Source organism: Oryzias latipes, chromosome 2 (genome assembly GCF_002234675.1).
Source record: "Oryzias latipes chromosome 2, ASM223467v1".
Lineage (NCBI taxonomy): Eukaryota > Metazoa > Chordata > Actinopteri > Beloniformes > Adrianichthyidae > Oryzias > Oryzias latipes.
The window spans coordinates 18,007,413-18,021,589 of NC_019860.2; the positions used below are offsets into that span (position 1 = coordinate 18,007,413).

The window sequence follows — 14,177 nt, forward strand, 5'->3', positions numbered from 1 at the left end:
CTTTCACCTTTGTTCTGCCATAAATTGAGAGTGTTGAGGGCGGGCCAGATGGCCGACCCTGTCCGTCCGTCCATTCCTTCCACATCTGTGACTACAGCTGAAAATAACCTCCTTTCAAAACATAGCTTAGGGGATACAAGCTCAAGGAGGTGCGAAGTCATTCCAACGACTTACTCCAGGTTTAAAAAAAGGAGAGCCAAACCCCCCCCCCCAAGAGCCGGAAAAATACAAGCCCTGCTCTAGCATCAATTATGGATCGGCTTTCAAACTGCTATCCATTTGTCCGCAAATATAAATAGATGAGCGACTGCTAATGGCCAGGTGACTGCAGAGCTCTGGGGTGGTGACAAGCAACAGCCAGGAATTTGAAAGTTAAAGCCACTTACTTTTGCATGATGCACACTGAGAGCATTGTTCTCTGCTCTCAGCAGGAAAGGCTTTTAAACCAGGACTTATCAAAGCTCGGAAGAGGAACCTCCATCCAACTGTTGACCCTCCAGCATTTCTCCTGGATTTGGCTCATTTTACAGTCCATTCTGAGGCTTTTAGATGTTAACAAATCTCCTGCTTTTGTGACTAGGTTTAAGCTCCAAGATTAGTTTCCTTAAAAAGAGCTTTCTTTTTTAAAGTCATATTTGTCGATATACAAGATTGCAAATTTTGAGCCAGAGACGGTTTGATGTCAAAAATGAAAAAAAAACAGCTATAGACTTCTTGCTTTTATGCTATTTAAAAAAATGCTCTCTACATTAGCGACACCCACTTTACATATATGACCAAGAGCTGGTGTAAGAAAAATACACATAAAAATATGTAATATCCACTTCCTGTATATGAGAACTGGACCAGGTGAGTGTGACGTCAGCCATAGGAAATGACTTACTGTCGATCAAAATGAAGTAAATTCAGTCGCCATTTTTTGTAATGCGCCATGTTGGAGCCAGAAATCATCGAAAGGCTGTGATTGGTCTAACTCGGGCTGAGTCATCATTTCTATGGCAACCACTCTCAGGAGTGAACTTATTGAAGTCCACATCCCTACACGCAATCGGTCAAATGTTGCAAAAGTTTGACGTTAGACCAAATACTTTTATTGAGGTGTCTGATTGACCAGTTTATAACTTGCAATTATAAAAAAAAAAAAATCATAAAAAACCATTGGGATTAGAAAAGAACATGTTAAAAAAAGTAGCAGAGCAATAATGGTTATCCTGACAGATGGAATGAAAAAATAATAGATTATTTTGCAATAAAAGTCTATAGAAGGTTTCTTGGAGCCAGTGGATACAAGGGGCACACGAAGCTTCTTCTCACATGGCCTTTTGTGTAAGAACTAACTTCTTGCAGAGTACGATTCACGTTCAAAAGCACATAGGATTTTCCCTTATGCACTCTTATTAACCTTATAAGAATGTTTTACATCATAAAGATACAAATCCATGGGCTGCACGGTGGCGCAGTGGTTAGCGCTCTTGCCTCACAGCAAGAAGGCCCCTGGTTCAAGTCCCGGCTGGGGGACATGAAAAATACATCAATTGATACAATACATCAACACCTTTCTGTGTGGAGTTTGCATGTTCTCCCCGTGCAGGGCTCCAGACTGCGAGCAATTGGTCGCATTTTGCGACCAAAATTTGAGAGTGTGCGACTGAATTTTACATCCAGTCACACATGCGCGACCAGTAAATTTGCTTCCCCCACCCTTCGTATTTTTTATACATTAAACGTGGAAGGGGCACGTCAATGATCAATGAAATAATCAATGAGACGCAAGCGCACACGGACGCAGGCAGACACACACACTCGCGCACATACTCATGAAACGCGAGCACGTACACTCTCGCATGATGCCTGTGTGCGAGGCGGCCACTGCGTGTGAGAAGAATAGGGACAGCCACTGACTGGCTAAAATGCGTGTAGGGGGAGGGGCCTAGAGATAATCGAGTGCGCGTAAACATCTGTGGGAAGGAAACGGAGAGACAAATATCAAAACCTGATATGTGCGTCTGAGCTATGAGCAAGCGAACTATTGATTCGTTCTTCCCACCTGCGGCTAGTGTACCAGTGCCAGAGTGTACAGCAGGGGTCTCAAACTCGCGGCCCGCAGGCTATTTGCGGCCCCCAAGATGATATTTTGCGGTCCCCGCCTTAATATGAAGGTTTAATGTTACTGCAGCCCGCCAGTTTTAATGAATGACACTTTTTCATTGTCGTGCGCGAAGCTGACCAACCAATCACAGTGGGGTAAATGACTCTTGGGGGCGGGACAATGACAGGGCTTGAAAGCAGGAAACCTGACAGCTCCCTCCCCGGACCACATTAAGAAGTTCCTTACTTTCCTTTAGAACGTATTTATTCGCTCGTAATTTTCTAAATACATGCAGTCCGTGCTGAACTTTTCTCTGGGCCGCACAGAACCGGAGGAAGGTTTAGGTTTTGGTTACGGTTACGGCGGCGCATAAAACGGTCCTGCGCAGTTGTTACGGCAGCACACCGCTCCCGCGGGAGTCGGGTCAGCTGAGGAGAATAAATGTCCCACACCTACATGAGAGACAGCTAACGGGGCTTGAACTTTAAACACGTGCGAGCAAAAACAACATTAGTTTTAGACACACTGAAAATACGTGGGGAAAATGCAACGATCGACGTGTTTGAGATGAACCAGCACCTCGCCTGGATCGTTGGGGAGACCGGGGGGGGGGGGGGGGGCTGTGAGATGAAAGCGAATCTGCAGCAAGACTGAAGGAGGACAGGAAATTGGAGTTGTCCTTAACATTCAATTTAGTTTTAATATTCTTCTCCCCCTTAGTATGATCTGTGTTATTATATATTTTATGATTATTTTAATGTTTTGTGATGTATGTAGCCTTTTTTTAATGAATTGGTATTTTAAATTATTTTAATTAATCACTCCACTACAAAAACCATCAGGACACATGTCCCATAATGCATTGTTTTGTAGTCTGTAGAGCAGCTTTCAGTCAGTTCAGTTTCCAGCTGTGTCCGGGTAGGTTTGCCCCTTGCTCCCACCCCTTTCTCGATTGACAGTTGATGTTGGAGCAAAAACAAAAATATATGTCACACACCAGGTGATCTGCGCAGCGTTGAGTTCACCTGGGTGATCTCAAACACGCTTATTGTGCATCTTGGCTGCACCTATTTGGTGTCACAAAGATAAATTTGTACTGTCATGACAGCGATGCTTTTGTTTTGTTGCATCTTCAAAAGTGCAGAATAAAATGTGACACTGAATTTGAAACAGCACATTGTAATTTCTGCATCTATTATTAAAGTATTTATTAGTAATACAGTGGAAATTAGTAGATTTGGTTAGAATGTTGATTTACGGTATGCGCCCCTAAATTTTCTGGTTGCGCCCCTAAAATTTTCAGTTAGGGGCCACTGTGCTCCTAGTGAAAAAAGTTAGTCTTGAGCCCTGCCGTGTATGCGTGGGTTTTCTCCGGGATATCCGGCTTCCTCCCACTGTCCAAAAACATGCTTCATAGGTTAATTGGCAACTCTAAATTGTCCATAGGTGTGAGTGTGAGAGTGCATGGGTGTGTGATTGTGGACGATCTACCCTGCGACAGACTGGCGACCTGTCCAGGGCATCCCCTGCCTACGCCCAAGTAGCCGGGATAGGTTCCGGCAGCCCCGTGACCCCGAAAAGGACAAAGCGGTACAGAAAATGAATGAATGAATGAAGATACAAATCCTTTTTTTTATTTTTTAGTAAGACACATTTATGTAAAACTAATTAAACAGGCAGAACATGTTATTTATAATGCTATATTTTTCAGTTCTTTTTAATTTCACATACTAAGCCTAAATTTTCTTCAGGTAAAGTCTTCAACAAAATCCTGAAGATGAGATAGATGAATAATCAGATCAACTCTCTCAGCTAAAACAGAAACCTTCAACACCACCATCATGTTAAGAACTAATCTCATGAGTCCAGGAGTTTATGGTTAAGTATTATCTAAGTTCTTCATCTTGTCCACATCCACCTCATCCAGACAAACACTGTCCTAGTTTACCGGTTGTTGCGCCAAAAGAGATGCGATTCTGATGATATAGTCCTGCTGCCATGGAGACCGCAGTGACTCTGCATCTTAATGGGCTTCTTCACATAAGCCCCACTTCTTAATTATTCATTAGGCCCTCCAGAGAAGCAGGCCATGCTGCAGCTTCGCCACCTCGCTGGTGTGAATCCAGCGTGTAACCGGATACGAGCAGGTGCAGCGCAGATGGAGAGGAGCTCTACCTGGAGCTGTGTTTATCTTAAGTGGGGAGATCAGACTTCTGCTCTTTTGATTTTAAGCCACAAAGAGCTCTTTAGGGAAGATCGCTTCAGGATAAAACTCATAAAAATGTGCATTAATTTTGGTTGTTTGTTTTTTTTAACTCCAACTCCTGCTGTTATTCATAAACAGGCATATCAGTGATTCAGTTTTAAAATATTCTCAAATTTTGGGTTGATGAAGTGTTACTAAAGAAAACAAAGATTAAGTTCTTGACTTCGTATCACTCTTGTTAACTGAGGAGATAAATTAAAGGAGATGTCACTAAAGTGAGCAGGAAGCTTTGTCACCAGAGGAAGGAAAGCTCTTGTTGGCAACAAAATAAGCCCAAGCTGATTTCCATACGATGGAAATACACACGACACAAAACAACACAGTAAATGTGACACAGACTATCAAATTATAAACCAAAGTTTATAATTATAAATCAAAAATATTTTAGGAAATCACCAGAAAGTCGAGAGAAAATGATCTAATTAAATGATAATAATGCAGATCACAGAGTGGCTTAATAAAGAATAATTTCAGACTTCTGGGCTACATATAGGGCGGAGATTAAAAACTGAATGATCATTATTATTTATTATTCACTTAATTTTATTATCATCTGTGTGCTCAAATGTGCTCCCGAAACTTTGTGTGTGTGTGGGGGGCAATTTACTGCACGGACAATGCCCCTGTCCACAGCAGAGAGCTCAGGGTATAAACACTAATAAAGCCTTTATGGTTTTCTGTTAAGAATACATGGAAAAACATCATAACCAATGTGTTCATATAAACAAAATGGTAATGCTTTATAATAGGAGTCCTTAATAATCTAGATGCAAGTCATTAACAAGAACTTTTAATGTGATTATAAGCCTTTATAGGACATTTATAAACGCAGCTTGTAGCATTTGGAGATGTCTTACTAATGCCTTAAAAAGTTAAAAAAGTTAAAGCCGAAACTAGGTCAATCGCATTTCTTGATTTATTTGTTTTTAATCAATAAGGTGCTAAATTACTAATAGATAGCTACACCGTAGGTAAAATATAATTTGATTTATTTTTGGTTTAATCTTAATTATAATGTATAAAATGGCATTATTGATTTGTTTTCTCTACTGCATATTTAATATCCTGCTTTTCTTAAGCCTTTTAAAGTAAACTACAGTACAGACCAAAAGTTTGGACACACCTTCCCATTCATTTGAATGGGAAGGTGTGTCCAAACTTTTGGTCTGTACTGTATATCCATATACATATAATAATATATTAACTTTGGCTCACTAAAGAACAATTTTTTTGATTAAATAAGTTATTTTCACAGCTCATTTTGCTACTTTGAAGTGAGACGACTCGACCTTTGAGGCCTTTTGCTCCTTGTCGGTGCCGCCCATTTCATGACCTTTCATGACAACCTGAAGTCGGCCTCGACAGTGTGTCTATGTTTTCAAAAAAAACAGACACTAGAATTGCTTCAAAAATGGATGTGCATACTGTACGTAAAAAAATAAAAGCGTTTTGACGATTTTTCACCGCTAGCTCCGTGGATAAAGTGGGCGTGTGTGTTAGCCTGGGGGCAATGCTGGCAATACAGACTTCCAGGAAGGGGCTGTTCCTCACTTTGTGAAGTCCATGTTTATAAGCGATCTTTTGAATACTTGAGCATCAGTCATCTTCCACTTGATATTTATGGCTGCATGTAAAATCTGAGCCAGCGTTGTGGTACTTTTGGTAATTTTTCTCAAGAGGATCCCAATTGCCAAGTGTGATGAATATTTTTGACTGTTTAACTCTGCCTTCATGTAAACGTTTAACTTAATAGCGATTCAGAGGAAAGTTATCTGAATAATGAATAGGCTCTGAGCAGCAGCCGACTCGTGTTGATCCACAAATCTGATTCATAATGGAAGGCTCTTTAGCAAGAGTCATATGAATTAATATTATATTGATGATCAATAACCTGTGCATGAAAGAGAACGGAATCCAATCAAATCTTAAGTTGCGTTCAGACCACTCTCCGCAACGCATGTTAAAGTGACCGCTTCCAATAAAGCGTTCACTCATAGCTGCACAATCATTTTCACGCTCTACGTACAAAAAGCAAGGCCATTAATCATACATTGAAAGTCAAACCAAATTGAACTTTGACCGATCAGGAACTCTGATTTGACAGTGACGTATGGATGGCGTCTTTGACATCCAAAAAACAGTCTCAGGAACTGGACAGCACCGGGCCGTGACATGATACATGCCTACTGGCTAGAGAAACTCACAGAACTCCATGAACACCTGGCAGCACAAATGAACCAGCTGCTAAGAGATGGGAATCACCCCGAGTGGCTAACGGAGGGCGAACGATCCTGATCCAGACGGATCCCTCAAAGGGTGCACTACCATCAAAGTACCGGCCAATAACCAGTCACTCCATAATATGGAAGCTCATGTCAGGCACATGGTAAATGGCGTATATTTATATAGCGACTTTTCTACCTACAAGGCCCAAAGCGCTTTACAGTCACAGACCCATTCACCCAGTCACACACACATTCACACACTGGTGGATGGATCAATACATGAGCAAACCCACAGAAGGTGCATTGGTAGATTCAAGAAGAGCCAAACACCAACTCCTGGTCGCTCAAGACTGCAGTTTACCACACACTAACCTGTGCACAGCCTGGATTGATTACAAAAAGCCTATGACTCAATGCAACAGACATGGATCACTGAATGCTTGGAGTTTTTCAACATCAATGGTACTCTAAGAGCCTTCATAGGAAATTCAATGAAGCTGTGGAAAACCACCCTTGAAGCCAATGGGAAGCCACTTGCACAAGTGTCCATCAAATGTGAAATATACCAAGGTGATGCTCTGTCCCCACTGCTGCTCTGCATAGGTTTGAACCCCCTGAGTCAAATAATCAATTAGACTGGCTATGGATACCGACTCAGAAATGGGGCCACCATCAGTCACCTCCTCTACATGGATGACATCAAGCTATATGCTAAGAGTGAGCGTGACATTGACTCCCTGATCCACACCACCAAAATCTACAGCACTGACATTGGGATGTCAGGAACCAGCCCTGAGCACCAGAGTAATAGAGGTTCAGATCTGCCACACCAGACAAGACCCAAAGTGTAGGCTGTGCAAAGAGGCACCTGAAACAATCGTGCACATAACTGCAGGGTGTAAGATGTTGGCAGGGAAAGCATACATGGAGCGCCACAACTAAGTGGCTGGAATAATACACAGGAACCCGTTTACAGAATATGAACTGGAAACCCCAAATTCAAAATGGGAAACACCTCCAAAAGTGGTAGAGAATGAGAGGGAAAAGATCCTGTGGGCAGATACAGACTGACAGGATGGTAATGGCAAACCAACCAATATATACCTTTCATATATCAGAATAGAGCTGTGAAAGAAAAACGCCTGGAGTAAGATTGACCAGATTTGCACCACTTCCATAAAAATGGGAAAAATGTATAACCTGGAGCTTTTATAAACATAAAAATGACTACTCTGCTTACTTTTTGGTCTTTATTTCCAAAACCAAAACAGCAGTGTCTCATGAAGCCAAAACCCTGCCATGTTCCCTTGTCTTCATTACAAAGTGCACAGATTCTCGACATGTTTAACCTGTTACAACATGACAAGCCATGCGAGCGGAAACCAGAGCACACGAAACCCAAGCGCTGCAGGGATGGCAGCAGGACCCTGATAGGATGAAGCAATTTAACTCTGTGTAAAATCCTTCAAATACAAACTTACCCTGAGATAAGAAACACGAACAGACAAGGTGACCTTTAGAACAGGGTGTTTTTAATAGATGAGATAACGGAGATACTGGAGACAAATAAGCACATAAACTGTACACTAAGCATGGTGGTGAAAGGATGATGAGTTTGGTTTTGCGTAGTAATAAAATTGGCAGTGCTTCGGGGTTTGATACTCAATTTTTTGGCTCAACTTTCCTTAAAAGGTTGCCATGACGTCAACCCTCAGTCAATTCCACCAGAATTACCCCAGAGGGATAAATGAGGCAACAACGCAGACAGTGCCACGCAAACATAGACAAGCTTAACAGAGATTGAGATTAAGGTGAGCGAAAACATTTTCACATAAAGCTGCTCAAACAAAGTCAAAGGAGTTCCAACAGATGAGGCTCCTTCACTGAATGTATATGGGAACTGGACCATTAACCCTTGTGCTATCCTATGACCCCACCCTCACATTACCCTACCACGACAAAGGTGGATAAAGGTGGAAAGATTTCATGTAATCCATGGATACCAGTGAAGATCACAAATCATTGAAGAAAAAAGGTTCAGCGCACTGTCTAGTGGGTCTAGATGACCCAACTCCCAATGTTAAAGTGCCTAGGATAACACAAGGGTTACGGAGCGAATTCAACCATCTCCGCACCTCTCCAGCATCTTCGCTCTTGTCCCGATTAAAACAATCCGTCTCGTTGGTTCTTTTTGGTCAATCATTTATCGTGTTTGCCCATTATGTACATTGTCATTTAGAGGGTTAGATGATAACCCAGCATACGGGACAATCAACGGACTGTGTTGCTCTCAGGTGCAAGGTGTGTGCATAATTAAACCGTGCTGGACGCTTGTGCACCCAATCAAGCCACACACAAAAAAAACGACACGCCCACCACTCACTGTGTCTATCAATAGACAAAAGTTATACATCCAAAACTTAACACAACACAGTTCTTAAATAAATGTATACCATGGTCCGGGTGAATACCTGATTCTGATTGGCTGTAGATTTAAAAGGTAATAAATGCACACCTAAAAAAGAAGTTCCGGTCACGTAGCTTTAATGTTCTGTATCACTGCGCCGGCTTCTTTAAAAAAAACTTTTCTTCATCATCTTAACAAAAACAGGCGGTAAGAGGTGAACTTTCTCTCTGAACTGATGCTTTATTTAACGCATAGTGATGACCAGCAGAGATATCGCTTTGCCGCTGCAGTCGAGTTTGGTGCCGGCTCAGCCAGATGAGTGCGACAACACGAAGCACCACGTAACAAATAGTCCGCTTTTTTGTGAAAGAAGCTATCTAAACTGAAAAAACAAGAAGAATAAAGTACTAAAAACTGATTGAATTTTTATTTATTTTGTAATTGACCATGGTATGAGATGGATAATGGCAACGTAAAGCAACAAATAAATCCTAATAGTAACATTCATCAAAAATATATCTCACTGGCACCTTCAGATCAAGTGAGTGTGACCTCACCCACAGATAAAGGTTTACCATACTTCCTTCCGACTCCAACCACTCTCAAAGTCAATTCAGTCACCTTTTTTGTTTTATTTCGATACAGACGCTGCCATGTTGTAGCCAGTAAGCAGGGATTGGTCCAAATCGGTTAGAGTTTCTATGGCAACCATTCTCGTCAATAAGGAGTCAGACTATTGCAGCACCCCAACCTCTTGAAAGTTCGAGAGTTCAAGACCACATATTTTTTTGATTGGTCAGTTTATATCTTAAAAACTTTCACATCAGGAAAAAAATAAAAAAAAATTAGGATTAGCAAAAATATGTTTTTAAAAAAATGTAAGCAGAGCAAGAATAGTGATTTTGACAAATAGAATGACTGACTAATAAACGTTTATTTCTCTATAGAAGTCTAAGGGATTTTGACTTCTTGGAACCAGAGGTTCCTCTTGTTTGGGACGCGAGGGAGGAGGGGCCACTCAGTCCAGTTCTCATTTACAGTCAATGGACACTTCTTATATGAGGGTCAGGGGGAGCTTATATAACAGGATACGCCGACATAACAAAGTGATACCAGCATGTCTGTTCTGTTGGGCCGTCCATAAACTGCATTTTAAATCCCTAAAACCTCAGCACTTTACGATTAAATCCCAACACTTTGCCTAAAAGCGTTCTAATCCTTCATTTGCTTCTTTTTTTTCTTTTTCCAGGAGATACAAATCCTTTAAAACCTTTTTGAAGACTTTAAGAGCAGAAAAATTAAACAAAATGCAGCCAAACACCAGAGGTCCTGCATGCAGGTGTGACCTGACTCATCTTTTTATAACCTTCTCGATAACAAGGATACCGACTCTGCTATTGAATTATTAATCACTAAAGCAATATGAGATTTTGCAACACAAAAAGTCTGGTAGGCAACTCAACAGCAGCTTAATTACCTGTGAAACAGGGAGCTCTGTAAAATCTCACATTTGGCCACACTTAAAGGATTGAGCTGTCTACCGTTTTGGTTACCGGGGAAGCAAATCTCTCCGTTCTGGATTGAGGACTTCATTTGTCTGGATGATGTGAGAACCGTTAGGGTGCTTTCATGCTGAGCTGTTTGGTCCGCATTGGAGTTCCAATTCCGTTGATAATCAAAAGACTTACGTCACATAATAAGCACAAAGACTAAAAGACTTTTCTTCTTGCGTCTTTTTTCGTCACACTCTCCAGATCGATAGACGTTACCGTGAAACATGTACAGGTTTTGCTGCAGTTTGGGGTTCACTAACAAAAGTATGTAAAACCAGACAACCAAAATAAAGAGTGAGATGTTTCCCCGGTCGTTTAAACTATGCAAACTGTACGCTTCCAGTAGATGGTCTAAAGCAGAGAAATGTATCAAAACCAGGTAATTTACCTAAATTACCTATAACAAATTTGAACACAGCTAATAAAAAAAACATTTAAAAATTAGCTTGTGGGCAGCCAGAGCTGACTAACTCTGGTTCTTAGAATCCAAAACCCCACCTCTTCTCCCACCCTGCTTGCTGCTGATTGGCTAACTATGGTGATTACACATTCTAATTGGCAGGACCCACCTGATTTAGGAAATCCTCAGAGAGAGCAAGAAAACAGCAAAACATTTTTCTGTATTATTTTTGGTGGTAGCCAGTCTTTACCCTTCCTTTCATTTGCAGATGCAGCTAGGACCTCTCCAAAAAGAGCAATGTGAAAGCAACTCAAAAAGTAATGCTCATTGTATTCCTCATCCAATCCGACAGGCTATCAGTCTGAAAAGGTAGCTAGCACAAAATAAACAAATATTTGCATAAAGGTAAAAACCAGTCGTGGGCAACACTAGCTCTTTGAACTACTGTAACTATTTGACCATTTATACAAGTAAAGCCCCACTCCAATAAAAATAGTCTTGTTGGTGTTTTTTTAAACACGTTCTTGTTGTGAATCAGGAGCAGACGAAAAAATGTGGTGTATTTTACGTAGCAAATAAGCTGGGTGGACCACAAGCTTTCTACTACAACTAGATCCAGGTATGACTTCGTTTTCCAAGTTGGCTCAAAACTCTACGACTGGATGGCTCAGATATTGCTCACGGTTTTTGTTGCACCTGTGATGTTAGGTTGCAGGATGTAAGGGGCTGTAAGCTAGCGGGAAAGCATGTAAACAGAGTTCTCAGCAATGGGGAGGGAAGGGGTGTTCAACACCATGTGTCCCCGCCCACAACTCTGAGGCAAATTTCTAATGGACTACTGCTGCTCTACAGAATCTCTGTGAACAGCACAGGTGTTATTTGGATTTTGGCTAAAATTGGCAAAATCATGATCAAAAGAACCACTGGAGACACTTTGAAAATCGATCCATAGATGATCGGAGTGGGACTTTAGTGTAATTGCAACCGATTCTGAAGCGGAAAAAAAGCAGCTTTGCGCAAAACTGGTTTTTCTGTGCGTCAAAATGAGCTTTTTTTACGTCAACTGTGCAAAGACTCTACTACTATAAAGTGCTGCATATCAGCAAAAAGCTGCTTTTCTCAACTTCAGAATCCGTTGGAATTACATTAATTGTGTAAACGCTTGAAGAGTTACAATAATTCAAAGAGCATCAGTACTAAAGCTAAGGCAGTGATAAAGATATTTCTAGCTTAAACCAACTATAACTACTTTGTTTTAGGATTGTTCCATTGATCCATTTTTTTTCTTTATTTTTAAAAACACAAACATGGTTCGTCTCTTCCGAAACATGGCTGATTCATATTCTCTTGGGAGCTCGAAGGTTTTGGAAACAGGTACCTTTGTGGGTTCGTCTGTAAACGTGTGCGCTTGCACTGTCAGAGCAGAAGCCCTTTAATCACGGAGAAAGCCGCCCCGTTTCATTTTTCCTGCATCCGCCTGATCCCTCCATTTTCATTCCCCGCCTGCCTCAGAGGCCACCGATGCAGACCCCCACCCCCTGTCTCCCTCATCGGCTAGGTCCACCGACGATTCCTCGCCAGTGAAGCATGCATCTGAGGCAAAGCTCCTTTTCCTCAGGATTTATAATCCCAAAGACTCCAGGAAAAGAAGAAGAAAAAAAAGCATCTGAAAGAGCTCTTTATAAAGCTGAGGGCAGTTGCAGTGGATGCTCAGTCACAGCTCAGGGTTTCCTGCTGCAGGACCACTATTAGAGGAGATTTGCATGAGATAGAGAAAACTTAACATCATTAGAGGCATGGTAACGAGCTCTTCAAGGACACACACGGTGTCATTTGGATAATGCATGATAATGACCATTAAATCATTTTATAACCCGATTACAGGCTTCACGATGCTAAAAAAAAACACCCAACACATAGAAATGTGCTGAATTAAACTGATGACACTTCCTTTAGAATCCTGCTTTATAACATCTTACAAATGATGCCCTCCAAGGATTCAGCTCCAACTAAATACTCCCCCAGAAAATAGACCCCAGCACCACCTCCAGGGGAGAAATTAACAGCCTCGGTAACATCATCTGTGGGACCTGAGTGGGGAAAAACACGCCTGGTTTCTCTGCTTCCCCGCCTGGTTTCTGACCCAGCTGTCAGGGAGGAAAAAGCTCTCGGGGAGACGCGGAAGAATACAGAAAAACATCGTTAACTAATAACACCCCCTTAAAAAACTGATTCTCGTATAATTATGAAAAGCGGATGAACACCAGAACCGGTCCGGACCCGTTCGTAAGCTAGCCAACGAGGTCGAGTAAAATAACAAAAAGACCCCCACCCCTGCTCGCTGCGGCGTCCTGATAAAACTGACCGTGAATAAAAAAAATAATAGGAGCTAGCATTAGCTTCGAGGCTACATAACCCAACAGGTTCGCGGTCCTAACGAACCCCACCGCTAGCCCACCACGGCACGAGCGCCCCGTCTCGCGCGGTTCGGGCTCTCCTAGCCAGCAGCTCCGCACATTTCCCAAGAAGAACATCACACCGCAAGCGACAAGCCGTTCACCCCCTCCGCCCCGCCCGCCAAACGGGCAGAGCGGCGGAGCGAACTCCGCTGCGGCAGGTCCGGCGACACTTACCTGCGGAGGAGCCACCGTCGGTTGTCCGCGGGGAGGTGTTCCAGGAAAGACTGAGGTGGAAACGCCGCGAACAGCCGCGACTGAGGGCGCGAGCGCAGACTATACAAGCACGAGCCCCAGCGCTCGCTCTGCCCACACCATGACCGCTTAGGGACCGTCTGCGTGTTCCACATCTGCAAAAAACGTACAAAAAGTAATTCCTAAATTCCAATACAGGGTCATTTAATATTGTTAATTGTAATAAATAACAGAAGCTTTTAATTTAGTATAACACATTAAAACATATTTTTATTTTTTTCAAGAATTGTTTTTTTTCTCACAAAGTTTGTACAAAATAGTTGTCAGAAGATCCCTAAACTATTTTCCTTTATTTCTTTTGAAATTAATGACAAATTTACTTTATTTTTCCTTTTTTTTCTCCCGTTGTATGCATGTAAAACATGTGTCTATTCCACTGCAAAGCTTTCATAGCATAAAGCATAAGTAATCATGGGAGCATTTAGTCTAAATAAGCATTTGCTAATTTCTTTATTTTATATTTTTGCTAATTTTTGCATTTTTTAGGAAATCGTGACAATTGTTTTCATTAGCTTCATTTTTATGG

The 14,177-nt window shown here is 41.7% G+C and overlaps 1 protein-coding gene across 1 annotated transcript in view; it reads right to left on the reverse strand.

Moving 5' to 3' along the window:
* mgat5 (mannosyl (alpha-1,6-)-glycoprotein beta-1,6-N-acetyl-glucosaminyltransferase) overlaps positions 1–13,704 on the reverse strand; it is an 83,986-nt gene extending 70,282 nt beyond the window's left edge. Inside the window, exon 1 of the mRNA XM_004066574.4 lies at positions 13,574–13,704. The gene's annotated coding sequence lies outside the window, so the exon portion shown is untranslated. The remainder of the gene's footprint in view (positions 1–13,573) is intronic.
* Between the last annotated feature and the right edge of the window lie 473 nt (positions 13,705–14,177).